General features: G+C 40.3%; 1 long non-coding RNA gene across 2 annotated transcripts in view; it reads right to left on the reverse strand.

Annotated features, from left to right (window-relative positions):
• Positions 1-3,959: 3,959 nt before the first annotated feature.
• Positions 3,960-23,680, reverse strand: part of LOC144070699 (uncharacterized) — a 50,063-nt gene continuing 30,342 nt past the window's right edge. For both annotated transcript variants that reach the window (XR_013299437.1, XR_013299438.1), the window contains exon 6: positions 3,960-4,269. This is a non-coding gene — a long non-coding RNA (uncharacterized LOC144070699). The remainder of the gene's footprint in view (positions 4,270-23,680) is intronic.

Here is a 23,680-nt window from a genome sequence, read left to right on the forward strand (position 1 = left end):
CATCTAATCTCTTTTCTGAACCGCTTTATCCTCACTAGGGTCGCGGGGGGTGCTGGAGCCTATCCAATCTGACTTCAGGCTAGAGGCGGGGGAGACCCTGAATTGGTGGCCAGCCAATCCCAGGGCACAAGGAGACAAACAACCATTCACGCTCACACTCATACCTAGGGGCAATTTAGATTGTCCAATCAGCCTATAATGCATGCATGTAGGAGAAAACCGGAGTACCCGGGAAAACCCACGCAGGCCCGGGGAGAACATGCAAACTACACACAGGTGGACCGACCTGGATTTGAACCCAGGTCCCCCGCTGTGAGGTCAATGCACTAACCACTCAGCCTTACAAGCGATTCAAAAATTGAACCCTTTAGTAATGATCACAGAATACGTGTAAATTAGTAGTCAGTAAAAGAGGGCTATTGACGTCCAAATTGCATGTCAATTGGGTGTTGTTCGTTTTGGGGATGTGGAAAGAAACAGTTTCACCCGGAGAAAACCCGCGCAGGCTCAAGTGAGGTCACAATAGCAACTATGAATGAAGGATGTTGTTTATATAATTTGCCTCAAGTATTGTTTTATCCTTTAAAGGTGCATCAAGCTAACAGATGGGGTTGTAAACTATTTCTCCTGCAGTTGCCTCTAAAACTCACTAGATCGAAGCAAGAGACTGTTTTCTAAGCGTGCAGCAGCCATTGCGTAACACGGCTTCTGTGCTCAACCTGCTATGTGATGTCTTTGAGGAAATGTTTTACACCGATTGCTTACAGCATAGTATATAATACAGTAAACAACAACAATTTTGTGTACTTACCATAGGTGAACTGGAGGCTGACTTTGGTCATTACATGGGTAGACCTGGATTTTTTACCAACAAATTACAGCACACATAAACAATCATATATAATCACATTCACACCTATGAACAATTTTGAGTATTTAATTACCCGAACATGCTTTTTTTTTAGGAAATGTCACATTTAATTTTTTTTCTAGGATTAGCTGATTTACCTAAAGTGAAAATTTAAAATTTTATGATACACACGCAATACAAAGAGTTATTTGTGTTCACATAATAAATCGAGATAGCCTCTAGCTCACTTGAGTGACCGCAGCAAGATAAAAATAAATGGATATTGTGTTAAAATGTAACTATATTATAACTTGAAGATGTAATCAGATTAGACAAAAGATTGCGTCTGATGAAGGTGGTGCTAATTTTTAGTTGGAGGGATAAAATAACAGTACATTTACACATGGTGCCTTAATTTTGTTTATCACTCCTTTTTTGCCGAGGACGTCCTTACCCAGCTCGTAAAGACCCGCGTCATAAATTCTGCCTCATTATGGGCGCAGACCATTAAACGGCAGACAAATTATGAGTCAAGTTTCTTCAGAATATACTCAGGAAAGATATCATGATTAAGTTGATTGATTCAGAGTTTCTTCTTTTCTTTTTCTCCTAAAATGAACCCTTAGCATCGTTTTACTTGCAAACAAATCAAAGCACACGCAATCTAATCAATGGATTTGCTCAGATTCTTCTACTTTATCTTACACAGTACAGTACATGTTATCTCTTCCACCTCCCTTAGAATCCCCCCAAAGGTTCAATAAGTGACCCAAAATACAGAACTTAACTCATTTTGCACATTAACAATAGAAGGAATCCCATTCATTTGAGAGAAGTGGCTGTGAAAAATCATCTTTCAGTGCCACTGACAGGGCCGAATGAAGGAAAATTCTCCCCTCACAGTCAAAGTGGATTAGATGTCAAACCCCTCAATGGTAGTCTATGAGTTAACTAAGGCAGTGTTTCCCAACCTTTTTGAGCTGCGGCACTTTTTCAAGGGACACCACCATCGGAAAATATTTTAATTTAAATAATGTCAACTATATTAATAACAGTGGTGTGCCGTCAGGGCCTTCTCTGCTGGCCTAAGAAATATCTGAATCACAGACTGATGTTAATTATATTTTGTCCATGAATACTTATTAAATAATTCCAAATGGTCTGTTAGCTTCCTTTCATTGCTTTTCCCCCTGGTTGCACTGCTTCCAGATGTGTTTTCATATTGAAGCATTTAACCAATCACATTTCAGCCATTATTTGTTGCCAGGGTCAGAAATCTGCCTCAAGGCCTTTACAATGAGTTCTGCAGTCTCTGCTGCATTAAACAAGCGTCGATAAGACTGTTGCTTTAACCAATCAGAATTCGATTTGGTGACACCAAGGCCTTCTCGCAGGCGTAGGGATACGTAATCGCTTTCACCAACTATGATTGGCTAGTGATAGAGTGGACTAGCCAGAGCTACCAAACTGTATCTGGAGCGTGCTGCACAAACAAATATATTGTTGTGTTGATCAAAGCCATTTTCAAGACGGACTTTTCAAGAAAAAAAAGCTGGACATTAAGAAAGGTCGGACAACTCCAAAGCAAGCAAGCCTGTCACAACCGGGAATGAACATTTTCAGCACTAAATCGAATAAAAACGTATGCCAGAAATACGACAGGACAGGCTCGACTTTCAGCATTAGCTTCGATGGCCATAGAAAAGAAGGAAGAAAGAAAGGAGGATGGATATTGTGTACAGTTAAAAAGGATTTTTGGTGAGTAATATATGGCTATATTCCTAAATAATATTTCAATTGTGTGAGGTTATTATTGATTATTTTTTATGTGTCGCAGCTGTAGCTGCAGTAGAGGTTTTATTGCCATAAAATAGTTTTTGTTTTAGGAAGTGATCTTAAAATGCCCTTAAAATCATAGAATCAACTAGAAGTATGGCAAAATACTGATTTACTACTGCCTTTATAGTCTTTTTAGAAATAGAAAAAAACTACAAAGTGCTTTAGTTTTCACTTCTGCATTGATCTCCCCCTTTTAAAATATTACGGAAGCCAAAAACCAAATCTCATCCGGGTTCACAAATCTTTTCCTTGTGAATAAACAATATGTGAACCAGCGTGTGCTGTGTCTCGACACGCGGTGGAAAATGCTGCACTTTGGGAATGCAAAGTCAACGTGTTTGATCGCCCCATGCTGCTGCCCGGAACCCAAGCAGGCATGGGGAGATCACTCGAGCGCCTCGCAGTCAGGTCCCAATGGGCCGCTAAGTTCAACCAGGATCAAACCCTCAACTTTTCGCACACTCATCTTTGCACCACCACAGCAAAATCATCTAATCATGATGTGCACCCCCAGAATAGTGTTAAAGATCCAAGATCCAACATAAGTTTAGCTCTATATTTTGGAAGAAAGTATATGGTTATGTAAATTGAATTTAAGTTTGATTTACTTAATAAAAGGACAATACATATTTGAGGGTGGCCCTGGGTTCAAATCCAGGTCGGTGCACCTGTGTGGCGTTTGCATGTTCTCTCCAGGCCTGAGTGGGTTTTCTCCGGGTACTCCGGTTTACTCCCACTTTCCAAAGACGTGCATGGTAGGCTGCTTGGACACTCTGAATTGCCCCTAGGTATGAGTGTGAGCGTGAATGGTTGTTTGTCTCCTTGTGCCAATTCAGGGTGTCCCCCGCCTCTGGCCCAAAGTCAGCTGGGATAGGCTCTAGCACCCTATTGAGGATAAAGCAGTTCAGAAAATGAATGATTGAATGAATAAATGAAATTAATTTCAGCAATATAACACTTCCTGCCCGGCCATACCGTGTGCGGTCGATTGGTCGCCGGTCTTTTGGTTGCCGTCTTTTGGTCGCGGTCTTTTGGTCGCGATCTTTTGGTCGCGATCTTTTGGTTGCCTGGACCGCGAAAACGGGCGACCAAAAGACCAACGACCAAAAGACCGACGACCAAAAGACTGGCGACAAAACAAGGTAAAACAACACGCATCTACGCATCAATAAAAGCCAACAATGGCCATGAGCAGTTTCACTGAGCTGACGTGTGAGTGTATAAGAGTTTGTATGTACATGCGTTGTCCCTTTAAGAAGCTACGTCAGTCAGGGTCTTAACAAGTTCTCCAACAAAAAACAATACAAGTCCGAGAAATTTGGAGCTTTTCTTTAGCCTAATAATTACTAGGGCATTAAGTATGACTAAATAGTAATTCGCAGTTTGTATTTAGGGAATTTGAGCAACGATTTGAATGGTAATTATCACTTACCTTCCGGGCGACCAAAAGACCGGCGACCAAAAGACCGGCGACCAAAAGACCGGCGACCAATCGACCGTGTACCCTGGCCACCAATTCAGGGTGTCCCCCGCCTCTGGCCCGAAGTCAGCTGGGATAGGCTCTAGCACCCCCCGCGAACCTAGTGAGGATAAAGCGGTTCAGAAAATGAATGAATGAATAAATGAATGATTTAATTTCAGCAATAACACTTCCTGCCCGGCCATTCTATTGTGTTAACATTTCATTTCAATGTCAGGTGTAGCAAATATGAAGGAATTTTAAGGCTGTTTAATTGAAGAGCCATGCTAATTGCCTGCTTTCAAACAATGATTTGCCTACAGTAATTGAGAGGAGCATTAATTGACGCTCACGTGGAAGCCTTTAATCTGGTTTCCTTGGAGATTCCTCCTTCACCACACAAAAGCTGCGATGGAGTGCGCGAATTAAGTCCGTACAAAATTATCAGCGTTAACCTTCAGGTGTACACAAATGTCCATGAGGCTTTCATTTTCCAATTTCAGCTCACATTTTTGCATTTCCAACTGTTATCCAGAATGCACGCTCTCCCTAAGGGAATCCGATCCAAGGCATGCATAAAGCAGGGCCAATCTAAATAAATTGGGATGGCTGCACTCCCATCAAGTGCAGCTGCTCCACAATCCACTTTTTCTCCGCTTCCATTTGTGACCTCCCGGAAGAGATGAAAAAAAAAAATAGGTCTTCCTGTGATGACTTCAATGGTGTTGCTTAGGGAATTCTGTATTCATTTTACTCTTAATATAAATCGAAAATGTTTGATCGGGAACATAGAAGCAAACAAATCCACTATAATATTTGATATTTAATGGAAAAAATGTAGTTGTGGTAGAAAGTTATTGATAAACAACCACAGGTAAAGAAAAACAAATGAGGAAGACCAAATGTAAAAATGGCAGTCCTACATTTATTCTCTTATTTATTAATTATTAACTTTTATGTTGACGTAAAGCTACAACTGCATTTTTGTTCTTAAAAGGTATGACTTATTTAGATTGAATTCTATAAGTAGTTTGACTCTGTTTTTCTTTTGTGTTGTTACTACATTTTTTTCTCAATATTATCACAACATTCTCATACGTACAATTTTATTTTTGTAAAATACAGACTCCATAACCATAAAAACTAACGTAGTATCTAAATTTTTCTTCTCTATATTGTTGCCATTATTGTTAGAATATTATTTCTAACATTATGTCATGTAATAATATACGAATAATGAATGTTGATGAATGCCTTGACAGAGAATTTCATGAGGTGGAACTAAAGAGCAAGTGTTCCAAGGCCTTTTTCACGCTAGCAGTCTTAACTTTTCTCATTTAAAAAAAGAAAAAAAAAAAGAGAGAATATTATAGTAGCTCTAAAAAGGGCTTTACTAGCTTTGGTGAGCGCTGCACCCCCGCGTCTAGGAGTTTGAAGGTTTGCGCGATAAAATAGTTCCCAATTGCATAGTTGATACCATCTTAGAAAAAAGGATAGGGTACACCATCCTCTACAGCTCTCACAACTACGGCAAGCAGCCCCCGACTCTACTATTTTCCCCGTAGAAAAAGTACTGCGCAGTGACTGCTGGGATATATAGTTCTTTTGTCAATACACCCAGTATGACGGCGAGCACACTAATTTGGTGCTCGCCATCATTCCGGCTGGATTTACAAAAGAACTCCTGCCGCTAGATGTTGGCGTCAACAGAGCATTCAAAGCTAGACTGCGAACTATATACATATATTATATATGGATAAATATTGAGCCTCAACAGCTCTGGCAACTACGGCAAGCAGCCCTAGACTCTATTTCTGGTGCGCCAGTGAATGCGGGGATATATAAAACGGCGTTGCATTTCGGTTGAGCTCGACTCGATCTAGCACATTAATTCTATGTTCGTCATCATTCCCAGTGGAGGTTTCAACTGTGGTCCGAGCTTTTAGGAACGCAGAAATTACTGACTCGATTAATGACGACTTTGGTGAGATGCCCACCTGTTCAACATGAGTTATTATGCTATTGCTGTGTCAAGAAAATACTAATTAATACTTTAACCTCGGAGAAAATAAAAAAAACTGTTGTTTATTCATGTTGGGAGTGAATGGAGTTGTCAGAAAGCTGATTTGTAATCTATTAATAAAGTTTGGCTGAACTATCTGACTGTTTTGTTGACATTCCCTTTAGCGCAGCACCATCTAGTGGTAATGCGGAGCGGTGCGGCTTTAAAAGCGGTGCGTCCTATGTGTGTGTCAAATACAGAAATAGCACTCGTTACTGACACTGCACCTTTAAATGTGATGCGCCATATAGTCGTGAAAATACGGTATACATATTTATCATCAAGCGACTTAAGTGAAGTTGCATGACATTTAAGTCATTGTAAATTGGTATCATAGTTTTTTTTTTCTTGTCGGTTGGAAAAACAACCTAGTTAATTTAAGAATAAAAATAGAACACTGGATTTTACCTCCCTTTAGTCAATTCTCTCATTGTCTCCACGCTCTACATGTGTCTGGCCCGGCCTTTTATTTGACGCTCATCCCATGCCTTTTGTCGTGTTCCAATCCTCTGGAGGTCTTATTAACAGACACACACACACATACACACACGTAGCCCTCATGTTTTATTGCCTATGATAAAACCTTGCCTCTGATCTCTCATTACCGGGCGGCACTTTGGAAATGAGCCCTACAACCTGAGATTAATATTGCCTGTAATGGGTCAAAAAGCTAAACGCGCCATCGGAATGTGTCAGGAATGGTGCCGGGCTCCATATTTGCATGAATAAGCCATTAGCCCAATCTAGGTTGGGGCGCATAACTTACTAAATTGTCGGTTCAAACTGCATTCAGACATTATAAGCCTTTCTCCGCGCAGACTTGTTCATGCACATGAATATGCGGTCAGTAAAGATGAGACGGGATGCATTATTCAAGCCTGTGCGTCTAACATGTTTTACCGAATGTCTCACATGATGTGTTTCAGTCACAGTCTGTCTATTATTTGGTCCCTTAAGGCCACAGGCTTAAAAAAAAGTAAAAAAAAAAAGATACAGTTACAGTTGCTATCCTCCACTGATTTTTCAAACTGCATTGCCACCCGCTATGGATTTGCCGCCATTCAGATATGGGACCTTCCAAAATTGGGTACCCCTGAGTAACCCTTAAAATGCAATTTTTTTCCCCTTCTTGTTTCAATCCATCAATAATGAAATTAAAGCTCAAATAAACTAGTTACAATGAATTTAAAATAACAAGTTTGAGGTCATTATTTTTTTTCCTTTGCTGCCTTTTATAACAGTGGAAACATTTGATTTAATACAAATAATTCAAATGCGATTCATTATTATCATTCTATTGTAACCATAACCTTTCCACCGTGGTAGAAAAAGAAGTGGTGAATGAAATGATAGGCTGAATGAAGCTCATGCCCTTGCTTCTCTTTTACATTTTTTTTATAAAGCAGTTAGCCTTGATCGAATGTCTCATTCTACTTCATGCAACCCTGTTTGATATAATCAGACTAAGACAACCATTTTTCTCTTTACTTCTTTCTTTGTTTATACATAATTACGATTGTCCTTTTGATCCACAGTATCACCTCACCTAACAACTACTTCCACTCCTTTTCAACACGGATACGTGCAACTCAGTCACAATAAATATTTTTTAATCCAGCATTACTTTATGTTACCTTGATGACTACGTAGCAGAAAAGCAGAAAAGTCAAGTTTTTTTTTTGCCCCAGAACTTTTAAGACCAAATTCCCCCCAACTCTACAAAGACCCCCCAAACTCCCTGAACCAAGTATAATACACATGACTTTACTTTTTCCACCTAAAGCAGGGGTCTCCAAACTATTCCACAAAGGGCCCACTCCCTACATCCTCCCATTTTCCAGTTTGACTTGTACTGCCTCTGGCGGACACAGTTGTCAAGCATATTCATAATCAAATCAAGCCCAGTTTGGAGACCCCGCCTGTGTTGATCACCCTTGTTGATATGCCGTCGTCTCTCCTCATTATCAGCCACTTGCCTGTGCAGCTGCTCCTCTTTTACTAATTAGCTTCTCAGCGTAAAGGGGGCACTTGGGCTAACGGGCTCTGCCAAATTTTTCCTAAGTAACGATTACAGCGCATCAAAGTCAACCTGTTGCAAGCGAGTGCAAATATTTATGCCATTAGCTGATTGAGCTCATTGGAGAGTTTAAATACCATTTTCGCGTTCTTTACTCAACTGCAGTGCGAGGTGGGAAAAGGGCGGGGACTTGTAGTATTTGTACAAATGCCTTTTTAAATTAATATGACGGGTAGCAGAAGGAGACGGACAACCATTCACGCTGAAACTCATACCTAGAGGCAATTTAGTGTGTTCAACCAGCCTACCGTGCAAGTTTTTGGGATGTGGCAGGAAACCGGAGTACCCACAGAAAACCCACGCATGTCTGGGCAGAACAGCCAAACTCAATGATGTCCAATTTATGTCTAAAATGTCTTTCCTACATCCTGACCCTCTTGCTACTGTGACAACGAAATTTCCCGAATACGGGATGAATAAAGTTATCCAATCCAATCCAGACCTGGGATCAAACCCTTGATTTCATAACTGTGAAGCTGATCCGCTAACCACTTGTCCACCGGGCGCCAGATTGGGCACTTGTAATGGAAAATTCTATATTCTGTAAAAACTAGACATAGCTAAGACCTTACTAAGTCTTTTAGAAAAGAAACAAGGTCTTAAACGGCTGTCTACAATAACACAAAAACTTCACACAGGAAGGCCCGGATCTGGGATCGAATCCTCGATCTCATAACAGCCCCTTCGGTAAGATATTTTCCTTAAAAACAATAAATAACAGAATGATGGACTTTCTGTGCAACGAGAACAATCGCTAAGGAGAATATCATGGCAAGACAGCCCACATTACCAGATGAATTGTCTGATATCGAAGGTTCCACCTCAATTAAATTGAAGTCATTTAATACAAAGAGAAGACAGGCTGTTTTAGTCCAAAGTTGAGGTTTTCCCACTACACTCTGGCCTACTGTCAGTCGGCTGCAAGCAAGCAGTGATGCAGCAAATCATTAACACGCTTTGACACGCTGCTCTCGGCGAAGGTTCGCTCTCCAAGCTTTGACTGACAAGTGGAGTGTTGGGGTCTCACTGCTGATACTCCTATCTTTTCTGCCTGTGTATTGTATGCTTTTCCTGTTTTGCTATTGCTTGGCGAGGCCCCCCGCTCCTGTTTTGCTACAGTAGAACACAGAGAGCTGCGAGCCCCCCGTCTACAAACAAACCCACGCTCCCTCTGGCCCAGCCTGCTACCCCTTTATCCCTTATCTTTTCCTCTGCAGGTATTGCGAGTTTTTTTTGTTGTGCTTTCTTCCTCCTAAAAGGGAATAAAAATCACATTTATGAGTCAACTTCTAAAGTACAAAATAATGGATCATTATTACGCATCAGATTAAAAGAGGAATACAATACGTGAAGCCGGAAGCGAATGCAAACTATCGTCTGATCAAACAAGCTCGTCGTAGAGGCTTTAATTAATCCCGCAACTTCGGCACCATAAAAAATGGGGGACCTGAGGACTTAATTAGTCGTGTTGTCGTGTTTACTGTCGCCCACTCGTCCACCGCCATCTGAGAATCACTTTATTGCACTCGGAAGCGGGTGTTGGAGGAGGCGTGCAGTTCCACCTTGACTGCTTGTTTTCGATTCCACCAGCCATATTTCACGAAATTGGGGATACCACACAAGGTGGGGGCAGTGTTTCTCCAAAAATGTGCAAAAAATGAGCACAAATTCCCAGCATCAGATAATAAAAATCGTAAAGGAAAAGTTCAGACTGTGCAACCATTTGACTATATTTTTGTAACCGGACAGTGACTCACAAAAGAAAGCTAACAATATTATTCAAATGCGACTCCGGTTTGTCTGATCAAGAATAATAGCCAAATGTGGAGGTGGGGAAACTGACTGGATGCATTTCCCGACATTTTCCCCTCGAGATCCCTCTTGAATCCAATCAGGCTGTTTTCCATTCGACCAATTTTCCCTCTCTTGCTGCGCTTTCAATATTGCTTTCAACACTTTACACAAGGAAAGGAATGAAACCTATGTTTTAGTCTCCTTCTTGGCTAAAAGTGCTCCTCTTTATTGAATTGTCTAACCTGTTTACAAATATAATAAACCCCTCAACTTACTTTTTTTGTCAAATACTGTATTCGTTTCACGTACATTTGATTGTTCTAATATTCACTTACACGTCTTCAAATCTAAGGGTTGCGAGGATGTTCCCACTGAGTGATTTGAAGAAATGCTTGAAATTTTCTGTCTCTTCTTACATCTCATTTGGCAGCACATTACATACTATTCATTAACCCTAGAATGGTAACCCTCTATTTCAGGGGTTACCTTTCACGCTTCTGAAATAGAGAGCTACCATGGTTACCGGGGAAAAAAATGGGTCCTAAGCAAGACGGTGCAATGGAGGCTACCCATTTTTCCCCCCAGTAACTCTATTTCAGAAGCGTGAAAGGTAACCCCTGAAATAGAGGGTTACCAATCTAGGGTTAATATCGGTGATAAAAAAAAGAAAGACGAGTTACTTCCTTGTTATGACAAAAATATTGGTATACTGTTATACTGCGATTAAAGAAGATTATTTGGAATTCCTGGATGAATTAGATACTACTATTTTTTTTAATCACAAAGGGCCCCTCTTGCTATGTATCGTTTTATTTATTTATTTTTAATATTATGGCAAAATTCTCTTCTTATGTCAGCTGGATCCACTTATTCGCTGTTTTCCTCCCACATCCCGAAAACATGCAAGGCTAAACACTCTAAATTGCCCCTAGGTATGAGTTTGAGCGTCAATGGTTGTCCGTTTCCTTGCGATTGCTGGCCATTAATTCAGGGTGTACCCTGCCTGGAGCCCGAAGTTGGCTGGGATCGGCTCCAGCACCCCTGGTTCAGAAAATGAAAGTCTTAGCACATTGTGGCAATAGGATGATAAACCCTTGTTCTTTACAGTTTTGACATCCAGGGCTCAATGTTTATTGTGTTGAGTTTGCATATTCTTTCCAGTGCTTGAGTCGGTTTTCCAACACTGTATATTTCATACTAAGTCCTCAATAGCTCATATTGTAATGTGCGTACATTTGTTAGTTTGCATTTGTATTCACATTTCCCCGACGGACAATCACAGCACTCGATCAAATAGGCAATCAGTGTTGTTTTGTCGCCCGCATGCTTCTTGTAATCAAAAGGCTGATGAAGAGACAGGAGAGGACTCTCGTAATAGAGGCTTGTTGCCAAGTGTCCGCTTTCCTTCTCACTGGTGGCGAGGGCAGCTGCCTACTTGCATGCCCACGGCCTTTCCCACTTCATCACACCCGGTGCCCTGCAGCACCCTTGTAGTCCACGCCGAGCGAAGCTATCAAGAGTGAGCGGAAGCGTGGTAGTAATCAGCGAAATCATCATCGGGCGCTCAACAGAGATAGAAATCCAAATGTACTGGGGACTGCAGTTGTTATCTGGTCGCTGCACTTTCACTTTATCTCGCAGGGAACCTACTGTCACTATATTTTCTATATTACTGTAATAAAAACTGGGAAATTTGAAGGGTTTTCCGTTTCAATAGGAATTGCCCATAGAGCACATTAGTAGAACAAATAAGTTTGGGTAATAGGCTAAGCTACAGGCTGTAACATCAAGTGTCGAGATAGTGAGTATATGTTACTTGTGTTCATTCTTAATTGAATTGAATGGTATCATGGAAGTAGGCCTCTTGTGTTGTATTTGGTGCACGTTGTATGGATGTGTTCATTTGGAGGAATTGTTTTCAAACTGAATGTTATCATTTATTCATTGTAGCTTTGACTTACCTTCATAGAAGGGACAAAATAGTTATTTTTCAATCTCAAAATCACACAGAAATATAGGAGAAATTATTTTTACTAATCAATGTTGTTTTATGTTTTTTAAGTATACAGTATTCCCCTTTTTTCACGTTGCGCGGTTTTGCGATACAACGTGAAAATCGGGGGGACTACTGCAAAAATATTTTTCACTACTTTTAGGTTGTTACAGTCTGTTGCAGTATTTATTTGTTCATTTACACAAATACTTTGCACTACTTGTTATTTTTTTGGTTTTGTTCATTATTAGCAGCAGCACAAATGACTTTTTTTCCACTGAAAAAAACCAGACAAAATTGTGGGTATGTTTTTGTCTGACAACTAGTATAGAATTTTCCCCACAAATAACTAAATTTTCATCGAAAACCAACACATCACAAAATGATACTTTTCCACAAAAGGCTGAATGTATATTAAAAAAAATCAATATTGTTTATCAGTTTTAGCAGACATATTTTCAATCCATAAACATGAAAATAAAATATGCCGATATAATACCCTCGCAAATGCCTCTCGGCATTAAAATAATCATCTGACTTTTGGATTAAACAGTTTGACTTGGCAACGTCTGTACTTCAAAACGTGTTCTTTAAAGGTTTTAGGGTTAAAAATGAATGTAAAAGAAAATGTAGTGTGCAATAATTTAACCATTTCTTTGGTATATATTAATAGTAATGAAGACGGGGATTTGTGAATGCAAGCCAGAGGCACAGCACCATCTCCGGTTTCCTTCGCGAGAATCACTTGATCATTTATTGCCTCCTCTTCTGGAAATATTCAACGTTCAAGCTATGTTGTCCATCCCTGGGGAGGCCACACTGGGATTGCTCGCTGAACCTCATGCGTGAAACATGATTGGTCAAATCAGAAAGATTCCAAACAACATCCTTATATAAATGCCTAAGAGACTATGCAGTATAGGTGAGTACTATGGATTTAAAGGTTGATTAAGATACAGGACATCATTAAAGCTTCATCAGGAGGTTCTAAAATATATTTGAGTTGGATTTTCATCTTGAGAATTTTTCCCTTGGAATCTAAAGGGAATTAAATGTTTCTTCATTTTAGCTAAGTTTGAAAAAAACAAAACAAAACAAGTATACGTTTCATTAAAGATATCGTTGGTCAATTTGAATGTGTAATCTGGGTCAGATCAGACTTTAGTTTTGGTAATAATGCTCACCCATGAGTCATTTCGTAGACTGGTTTAGGAGTTTGGTGGTAAACTTTTTGAAGGCTGAGCATGTTATTTGCCAGTTTCAGTTTGGGCAGACCACATTTGTTGCTCACGTTGCTAAATGGGAGCGCCGCTAACTCCTCCACCCGCCAAGGGCCCCCTGCAAGCTGCCACGCGACATCCTCCACAATTAGCAGCGTGATAGGATCCACTTTGATGAGACGGCTGCTTGCCAGCAACACACTCTAATGATAATTGTGATAATGGCAATCATATCGACTCTTCCCTCTCATTTGCATTCACTGCTTGTCTCTTCCTGTCTCTCACTATGCCGCTGTTAGAATTTGGCCCTTTATGGTTATTGTCTTGCATGACGTGCATTTTTTAGTTTTGACAGCAAAGCGGAATTCTTCGATTCTGTACAATTAACATCACAATTTTTGACCCCAGGCCAGGAGTTTATTTGAGCTATAGTTGATCCTATTTTGATAGTCTATGAGTTGTTAAGAGACAACATCGACCTAAAAATAATTTGTTTTTGAACCTCTATTGCCAATATTTTTGTAATGATCTATTTGGCTGCCGGTTAGTGTAGTGGCTCACTTAACTGACTTGGGTGCGACATGGGTGGGCTCAATTCCCGCTGGCGGCGGTCTGACTGTGAGTGTGAATGGTCGTCTGTCTCTCTTTGTGCCCTACGGCTGACTGGCGACCAGTCAGGGTATAGTATGCCTTTCGCCCGAAGTCAGCTGGGATAGGCTCCGGCAACTCCCGCAATCCTTTCGAGGATACGCGTTACGGTAGATGAATGATTAATTTATTTGTACTTTTATTAATTTATTGTTTTATTTACACTCATTTTTACGCTTAAAAGGGAAGAAATATTACACTAATCTTTTTAATGAATTTTAATTCATTCATTCATTCATTTTCTGAACCACTTATCTTCACACGGCTTGTAGGGGGGTGCTGGAGCCTATCTCAGCTGCCTTTGGGCGAATGGCAGACTACGCCCTAGACTAACTTATAGATATTTCCAAATATTTGGTTTAAAAAAAAAGATAACGGTTAATATTTCCTGTCTTTTATCGAGGACTACAAATTGGTAATTAATTTTACTTTCTGGAAAAACATGAAATCAATTGAATTACTTTTGTAGGCCCCGCTAAACAATGTGTGCCCAGGCCTTGAGATTAACTAAATACATTCATAGACACATTATTTTCCTTTCTACGGTGTTAATGCAAACGTTCTTCTTTTTTGCTACATCAAACTCTCAAACGCACGCCTTGGGCAACCTCACCCAAAGGGTGTGAAGACTTGTAGATTTTTCAGCGCGCTATTTTTATTTCCGTCTACATCTCCCGTCCATTTTCCCGTTCATTTATGATGACTTCCCTCGACACAAACTGCCAGATGGGCAACAAATCAACATCTCTTTAACGTTAGCACCACTTAACTTCTATTGTGCTTATTCTGCAGCTTGTTTGGTGTTGGGAGATGGATGCCGAGTGTGATAAAGCGATACGCAGTTGCAGTGCGGAGCACTGGCTGCTCCCGACAGCGACTTAAATCAGCGTTATTGCGCCTGGCGCGCCGGCTCTTTATGAAATACCGCCATCAACTTGTTGTAACTCAGAGGAATTTCCTTTGAGAGTCGACAATGCGCTCGGTCATGGTGGAAATCACCTTGGTTAACTGCTTGTTACTCATAAATACGGGCCTAACATGCGTAATGCATGCCTAATTGCTCAACTTATGAGGGCCCGCAGAGGTAGTAGAGTTAATCATTAATCTGAAGTTTGGACACCTTGACTAGATAAAATCCTGAGAGTGATAATGTGAATGGACATATGTTGTTATGTATGTTAATAGACAGATTTGAGTGACATCTATTTCCCATCCGCCAGCGAAAGGAGAGGTAGATCTTATGTTATGCAAAAATGGCAATGGGCAGAAAAATGGTTAAAGTTTGGTACGAATGACAAATTGCTTACTAAGATCAAACCAAAATAAAATGCAACGCAATGCCATAAGAGTGAGGTTTCTTCACATTATAACGATAGGCATCGCCATTGCACTTTGAAATGTGCCACCAGACGGTTAAAATATGCTTAAAATGTACATTTTATACATTTGTTGTTGTAGTGTTTTACCCTGTATGTGTTGTCAAGAGCATATAAAGCAGAGGGGAAATCATGGGATATAAAGGAAGGAGTAGACCAGGGGTGTCAGACTCGGGTCTGTTCGCGGGCCGCTTTAACGTCAACTTGATTTCACGTGGGCCGGACCATTTTAGATATAATATTTAGATTTTTTTTTTACAAAATGATTTTTGAACTAAAAACACAGAAAAAATTGATTAAAAAATTACAATTATTGATTTAAAAGGGGGAAAAATCAGGAAATTTAATATACGTCTATACTCTTCATTTTAATTTGATCCTAAAACAGAAAGTCGGCACTCATGATTTACTTTCCCGGGCCACATAAAATGATGTGGCGGGCCAGATTTGCCCCCCGGGCCGCCACTTTGACACATGTGGAGTAGACTGTCACTTTAAGTAGATGTTTAAATGAACAAGCTGGTATTTACATATATGGACAGTGTGCTAATAGACACACAATATTGCCATTATGCATGTACAGGGGCAGTCAGACATCTAAGCATTTGGACAGATAGAGGTTGTTACTATCTATTGTTTGTATGTAACTGGGTGTCTAGTGCTGCCATTGGCAGCCAATGAGTTAAATATTTGCAATAGAGGGGTAGGTAATTTTTTGAGAGTGGACAGACAGAAGGACCTGAGCAAAAAATTTGGTAAGTGGTCCATTTCCGTTCCCATGTAACAACAAGAAGTGCTTGACAAGGCCAGGAAGAGACCAGCGTAGCAACATGCCACACAGCTCCTGTGATGAATGAGTTTGGGCATCCCGACACGAGTCGAGTCGTTCCGCAACATTGACAGAGAGACACAGTGATGTGCATATTGTGAATGAGAGAGACTGCAGGACAAAGAGAAGGATGATCTTTGTCCGTGTTTGTGAATACGCCAAAAAGTGTGTGTGTGCGGTGTCAATGGCCGCCGTCCGGCGAAATGGAGCACGGGGCTGACAGTGATGGAGAGGTTCAAGAGAGAAAGGGAAAGGGAGATAAGTGGGGCGACAAGAGCGGCGAGGACGACAACTTAGTGCGGTGAATGACTCCGGGAAGACGCCAGAGCGAGAGGCATTATCAGCCAAGCTGGAGAGCGGAGAGTCAGCGATCGAGACTAGTGAGAGAGGCTTGGATGATTCCATTGCTGGAGAGAAGAACTTGTTTGTCTTTGTCTGGGTCCTGCAGAAAAGGCTCCACAGTAGACTTGACTCACAGGCCTACTAAAGCCAGAGCAATAGAAGTGCTGCTAAAAATAACTTTCAAAATAAGATCGACCTGTGTGTCACCGATAGTCGACGGTCATTTGCTCGAGTGAACTCATTTTCATTCTCTTTCAGTCTGTGTCATTTAAGAGATGATCTTGAGGACAAATCATTAGTGTGACCTTGTGAGGCAGACAGACTTTTCTGCATTTCCAGCGGCGTTCATGCAATCACCTGGAAATGGAAAGAGGTCCCTTCTCATTGGTAGGCCATTGTCTGGACAAGTGTACAGTTTTCCCTTCTTTTGGGAAATGTTCTCTAACAAAGGGTTGCCCAGCCTGAGTGACTACATCCCAAATTCCCTCAGATGAGCCTTAAGAGCTTTCAAGGGAAATTCTCTTGAAAGCCAGATTGATTTTTGTGCACCTCCAAAGTGAGGTGGAAAACTAAATAAAAGATAAACTTTGAACTCACTATTTCATGGACATGAAGACCCAGATCCTTGCAAAAATGCTGACTTCCTAATGCCTGCTTCCTAGCCTTGAGAAACTGACCTTAAATAGTGTATTTTCAATAAAAAAAATAAAAAGAAATGATAGATGGTGAGAAGACAACAGAGTGACAGGATAACAAACTAAAAAGTAGAGTGGAATACAAGTAAAATAAAGTAACAGTGCAGTGAACTAAACATTTGTCATTCATTCATTGTTTGAGAAATGTGTATTTATGTGCGTAATGGGGTTTTTGAAGCATTAAACCTATAGTATAATCATTATAATAAAATAGTGCTGACTACTTTGCAGGTTTGACCTTTTCCAGGTTATTTTTAGAAGATAACACCTGTGAATTTTACATTCTCTTCATTTCACTTTCAATATTTGCCTTATTTTGTTGCTTGTAATATAAACCAGTTGAAAACAGATGAACTGTGCACGTCCTTATGAACACAATGATCTGAAATGAATAAATAAATCATACCCAAACCCCTGTAATATAAAAATGATTGATGTTACTAGTGATTGACAAGCTATGACTGAGACGTCTATTGTGGATGCACATTAACCTTAAGAAAGATGCTAAACAAACAAATGCGATGTTCTGAATAGAGTCGCAGTCTGAATACTAACCCTAAGAAAAGGACAATGAAACAGCCTGACAAAAGAGACAAAACATTTTTGATGCACTCCATCTCCGTCCAAGATGTATACCTTGACTTTAAGTAATCCAGACAGGCAAGATCTATAAAATGCTATTAGAAATATTCCTAATCTCCCTGGAGAGTAGCTGTAATACAAAGAGGGAATGCATAATGCTGCAAGATGTTTGTAATGACGCTAACCATGCGCAAGATTATTTGGTTTCTGGAAGTAGCGCTTTCATCCGCTGCCCTTATAATCTTGATGAGCCCTTTTCAAATCTTTATCCGGATGTCACACAACATCTAGAGACGAGCTTTTCACTCCCTCGTGGTCGGCGTTATTTATCATTTTACATAAACTCTGCCTTGGCTCACTTATGGGGAAAACTCTACCGGGTGTCATGACCCATGTAACAACTCTGACTAAAGACGGTGCTGTAAATAACAATACAGTTGCTTTAACATTGAACGGCTGCCGTGGTGATGTACGATGAGGCTTTGTTGCTGCCAAACTGGTATTTGTCAAAGATGCAATGGCGAAAGAGGGGTATGCCGCCGGTTTAAGCGAGAGCCCAATTTACTTTCAGAAGATCGCTATCGATTGGGACCGACCACTGTGTGTGCCTCTCGCTTGTTTCTGGGAGATTTTGTTTTTCCTACAACGGTTGAGTTTTAGTGAGGATTTAGGATGGATCAAAAAGTGTGGGTAAATAGCCAAAGATTTGAAGAGAGAGATAACAATTTTATCATGTGGATTTCAGTGGAAATAATCTTGTTTAATATAACGAAAAAAGAACAACAGCAGAATTTTCGTTTTTCTGATGTATAACAAGTGAGATCATAGAATTAAATTTTAGCCAATCAGATGCGAGAATCTCAGGCTGCCTGCCTTTACTTGCTATGCCATTATTACCTATTATCACATGAACCTGTCAAGTTTATTTATGTGTATGTGGGTATAAGAGATGTCACAAAATGGGTGTGCTTGTAATTGTCATTTTTTTTTAGATTACGCATTATTTTCTCAAGAAAAAAATAGAATTTGCATATTAGAACTCTAGTTACAAGTTACTGACCTGCAGGAGACACAGTTTTAGAAATTCTTGTTTACATAATTTCACACTTAAAGGCAAGCAAAAGCAGTTACTCCAACTAGTTGTATGGAAGCAATGAAAAACCCTTCCTAAATACAAAGTCTGCCCAAGAATGCCATTCATAGCGCAAAAGGGGAAGCAGAATTCTTCATGCTAGCCATTGTAAAGCACATTGTGAATGCGGCTATTTAAAATGAGCGACCATAACAGCAGTCCTCCTGCCCCGATGGCTTGTCAAGCACGCACCGAGATAATGTCGCTCTTTTTGGGCTCTCCTAGCTCCTCTCCTACCTAATCTCCTCCATGCTGACTGGGTGCCCATTAAGAGGCGTCGCCTCTCTTTCGGTCCCTTTCACGGGGGCGCCTTAGTAAAAACGGGCCCCGCCACGAAATGGCATCGGGAATTGCTTTCCGCTTTTCCTCAGGCACCGCAAGCTGAGCAATTTACACCCAGATGTCCCCTCTCTTGCACTTGACACAGGGTGGGAAGTGCATTTATACTAAGAGAGAAATGCAGGACGAGAGAAAGAGGAGAGAGACATCAAATCTCGGGGAGTAAAAGACGGAAGGCCTACAGTTCTGCATGAAAAGGAAGATAATAAATAACTCAAAGGCCAGTTAGACAGGACAAGACATCCATCCATGTCTCCCGTTTTCACCTTTTGTTACCATAGTTATTGGGTTCTCGTGACATCAAATTCTGCAGTCGTGAGGTAGTGTTTTGTGTTAAGTAAATCAATCAAAAAATGGTGATAGCGCGTCGGACTCAGTTCTGGGGTCGAGTGTTCGCTCCCTGGTGGGTCCTCACTATGTGGAGTTTGCATGTTCTCCCTGGGATTGTGTAGGTTTTCTCCAGGTACTCCGATTTCCTCTTAGAGCACATGTGTGAAAGTGGCGGCCCGGGGGCCAAATCTGGCCCGCCGCATCATTTTGTGTGGCCCGGGAAAGTAAATTATGAGTGCCGACTTTCTGTTTTAGGATCAAATTAAAATGAAGAGTATAGATGCATATTAAATTTCCTGATTTTCCCCCTTTTAAATCAATAATTTTAATTTTTTAATCATTTTTTTCTGTGTTTTTAGTTCAAAAATCATTTTGTAAAATCTAAAAATATATAAAAAAAGCTCAAATAAACATTGTTTTAGATCTATAAAAAACTGAATATTCAGGGATTTTATCCAGTTCTTTTAATCCATTTATTAAAAAAAATCTATATATTATATCTAAAATGGTCCGGCCCACATGAAATCGAGTTGACGTTAACGCGGCCCGCGAACCAACCCGAGTCTGCCACCCCTGTCTTAGAGCCTCTCTCAGTCAAAATGAATTGGACGTTTAGCGCTGTCAGTGGCACTAAAAAATGAGCATACGTAGCCAGTATGGTAGTGAGCTGTATGGTCGTAATTCATTTACAACTTGTTTGATTAACATTTTATCAATGACATTAGATTTTGAGTTGAACTCAGAGACTGTTCAGGTTAAAAAGCACAGAATGTTGCCCAGCAATGGAAAATTATATGTTGTCATTCATATCCACTCTACTCTACTATTATAGATACACTGGCCTAGTGTTCCAATAAGGTTTTTCAATATTATGCATAAAGTGGATTCATTCCTGCAAAGTTATGTCAATCAATAACAGTTTTGCTCACTCACTTTTTCTTTCCATCTTTACACATGGCTCTGTTTAATTTACAAGCTCATTCCCAGCTCGAGCGCCAGCTCCTTTCCCACAACACAGACACAAACTCACACAAGAACACAACACGTGTGAAACGACGACTATGTTTCTAACAGTTTGCAGCCTGTCAACGAATCCCCCAAACGGCGGGCGAAAACACCTATCGCCATCATAAGTTGTTTTTCATGCGGGTGGTGTTCTTTCATGGTGTGAATTCACAAATACATCACCGTTGCCCAGGAACTCAGACTCAGTATCATCCTCAGTATTTATTTATTTTTACAAAGGAGCAACTGAACTAAGTAGGAATTGGAATCACTCAAAAACGATAATATTTTGAGGCCGTCAGATAAAAAAGATTTCGAGGTGTTTGATCTATAGGGTGCATGTATTATTTAAGCATCGTATACGTACAGTATGTTTATAAATAACACACCATAATTAAAAAAAACTTTACTTCTTAATGTAGTCAAAGTTGTTACATGAGGGAATGTGTACAGATTCTTGTATACTTTTTCCGTTTGTTATTTTTTTCCAGTGTTGTATTTATTTGTTTCATAAATAAATGCTCACAATACTACTATGTATTCAGCATCTTAAGTGTCGGCAGTGTACAATGAATTGTACAAATAATTGGCAGTAATAATGTCAACCTTTGTACTGGCAGGCTGATCCATCATCACTTGACAGTAACTCAATTTTCATTTTTTCGACACGAATACACAAAAACGCAAGTAGTGCATCAAGCTAATTAGTCAACGGATCATTATAAACAACCAAATCATATATTTTCAATGACACCATAGCTTTTGAACATGCTTTGCTTATGGAATATGTTCTTCTCTTGGTGTGTGCGTGTGTGACGATTGCGCTTCTACACATCGCACTAATGTGAATTTAAAGCAGAGGAGAATCAGACTAAAATAATGAGCAGAGCACCTCATGTATAGAGACAATGATGATAAACGATGGTAATTGTGTGCTGCATTTTCAACTTGACAGATGAACAAGTTAGAAAAAGGAACGAGATGGACACATGCATAAACCTATGTACTATAAGAGCACATTCACTATTTCCCTAGTGGGGGTGTGAGTGGGTGAGGGAACCCGATATGGCACTTAGCTCTCCAAATGTCATTTGATGGCTTTTACAGTGTTGGCAACAGTTAATACAATATTGGTGCCCCATGCGTGGGTGTTCCTCAAATGTGACACGAACAATTATTGGTGCATTTTCATTTTGTTCTAACAAAAATCTTGCAAACAATCTACTACTTTAAATGCAGCCTACAATATTCGCTAAAATTGCACAAGCTACATAGACATCCAATGTTGTATACATACTTTAAAATATAATACCATCTAAATGCAATTTCCTTGAGGCAGGAAGGAAGAAAGCCCGACAGCAAAGGCCTCCAAAAAGAGAAGCATCTTTGTGCAGATAACAATGGGATAAAAGAACTGCAATTGTCCACCGGTTTGTTTCCCTCCCAGGAAAAAATGGCAATTTAGGTTTGGACAGAGAGCTGGTTTTAAAGGAGGAATACTGCAGAGCATTTTTACAAAAATATATACTTTTTCTGGGGGAAACCAAGCGGTGACACTTGTAGATAAGGCAGACTCCCGCAGGCCAGTAAACAGCGCATTTCCTTCTCTTTTCTACCTTCACAATCCCCGTCTAATCCCCGTGATGACCACAGAGGGTGACAATGAAGGCACATTAAAGCATCCATTTATATCAGAACCATCAGAAGTTCTTCAGGCTTCCAAAAAGGTCAACACACTCAAAAAAAATACAATGAAAGGAAAAGATTGCCTGATTAAAAAGAATCTGATATCTAATAATGATGTTTAGGTTTTTACAACAGATTGGGCAACTCATTCATTTTCCGTACCGCTTACCCTCACAGGGGACGCTGGGAGTGCTGGAGCTTATCCCAGCCAACTATGGGCACCAAACAGGTGGCCAGCCAATCGCAGGGCACAATGAAACAAACACCCATTCAAGCTCGTATCTAAAAACTATTTTAGGTGTTCAACCAGTCCTTGCAAATCCCACACAGGGAGATCAGGACGAGGGATCAAGCCCTTGATCTCAGAACTGTGAGGCCGACATACTAGCCACTCGACCACTGGGTCGCCAGATTGGGAAATTGTAATGGAAAATTCTATATTCTGTAAAAAAAAAAATAGACAGCTAAGAACCTACCAATTCTTTTAGAAAAGAAACTTAAGGTCTCCCAAGGCCGTCTACTAAAACAAACTCAACCATGGGAAAGCATTTTCCAATTTTTCCCCACCAAATACAAACAAATAAAACCAGCTTTCAAGAATAAAAATATAACCCTCACAAAACATTTACTGTGTGTTCCACAGGCTTTTGATTCTTTTAATAATTTGGCAACATTCTCCACAAGTGTTCTTTTGACGACAGATGTTGTGCATGATTGCAGCTTTTAGTGTTCCTGTTTTGATACGCAACATTGGTAATTATGATGCAGCTGCTAACTAAAGAAGATGTCCTCCATCTTGGCCACTGTTGCAGTTCAGAGGATTTTACCGTTACCTTGATGGCTTTTGGGTTGCGGCCTTTGGAACATTCTATGGCCACATCTGTTTGCCATAGTCGGTGCCAGTCAGCACAAACAAAGCAGCAGCTGATTACATCACTGGCCATTGCGCTTTCATTTGCGGAATCTGTTGCTTCCAACACAAAAATACCCACGCAACCTTGCTTATTTTTTTGTGGTCTCATTACAATCCGCTTGTTGGGAGTAATTTTCCTACAGCTGTTATTATCATTTTTGGTTATTCTTCCTGTGGTGATCCCTTCAGTATTACTGAAAAACTGACTTGATGAAATGATCAATAGCACTCAGTTAGTTGTTGATTAGAAAGTGAGAATACCTAAAGAAACCTCATTCCGGCAACGGCGAGAAACATATGAGACATTCGAACCCAGAATCTTTTGACTGTTAGGCACAAGCTCCAAATACCAGTCAACTGCACTTACGCTGAAGCTTTTAAAGAGACATGATTTGTTAGCTCACTCGCATTACCATCCCAACAGCTCATGTAAGCTTCCTGAGTATGGTCTTGTTCTAAAAACCTTTACGCGTAATCTTGAACGTTTGCCTCTAGAGGGAATCAACCCG

Source organism: Stigmatopora argus, chromosome 2 (genome assembly GCF_051989625.1).
Source record: "Stigmatopora argus isolate UIUO_Sarg chromosome 2, RoL_Sarg_1.0, whole genome shotgun sequence".
Lineage (NCBI taxonomy): Eukaryota > Metazoa > Chordata > Actinopteri > Syngnathiformes > Syngnathidae > Stigmatopora > Stigmatopora argus.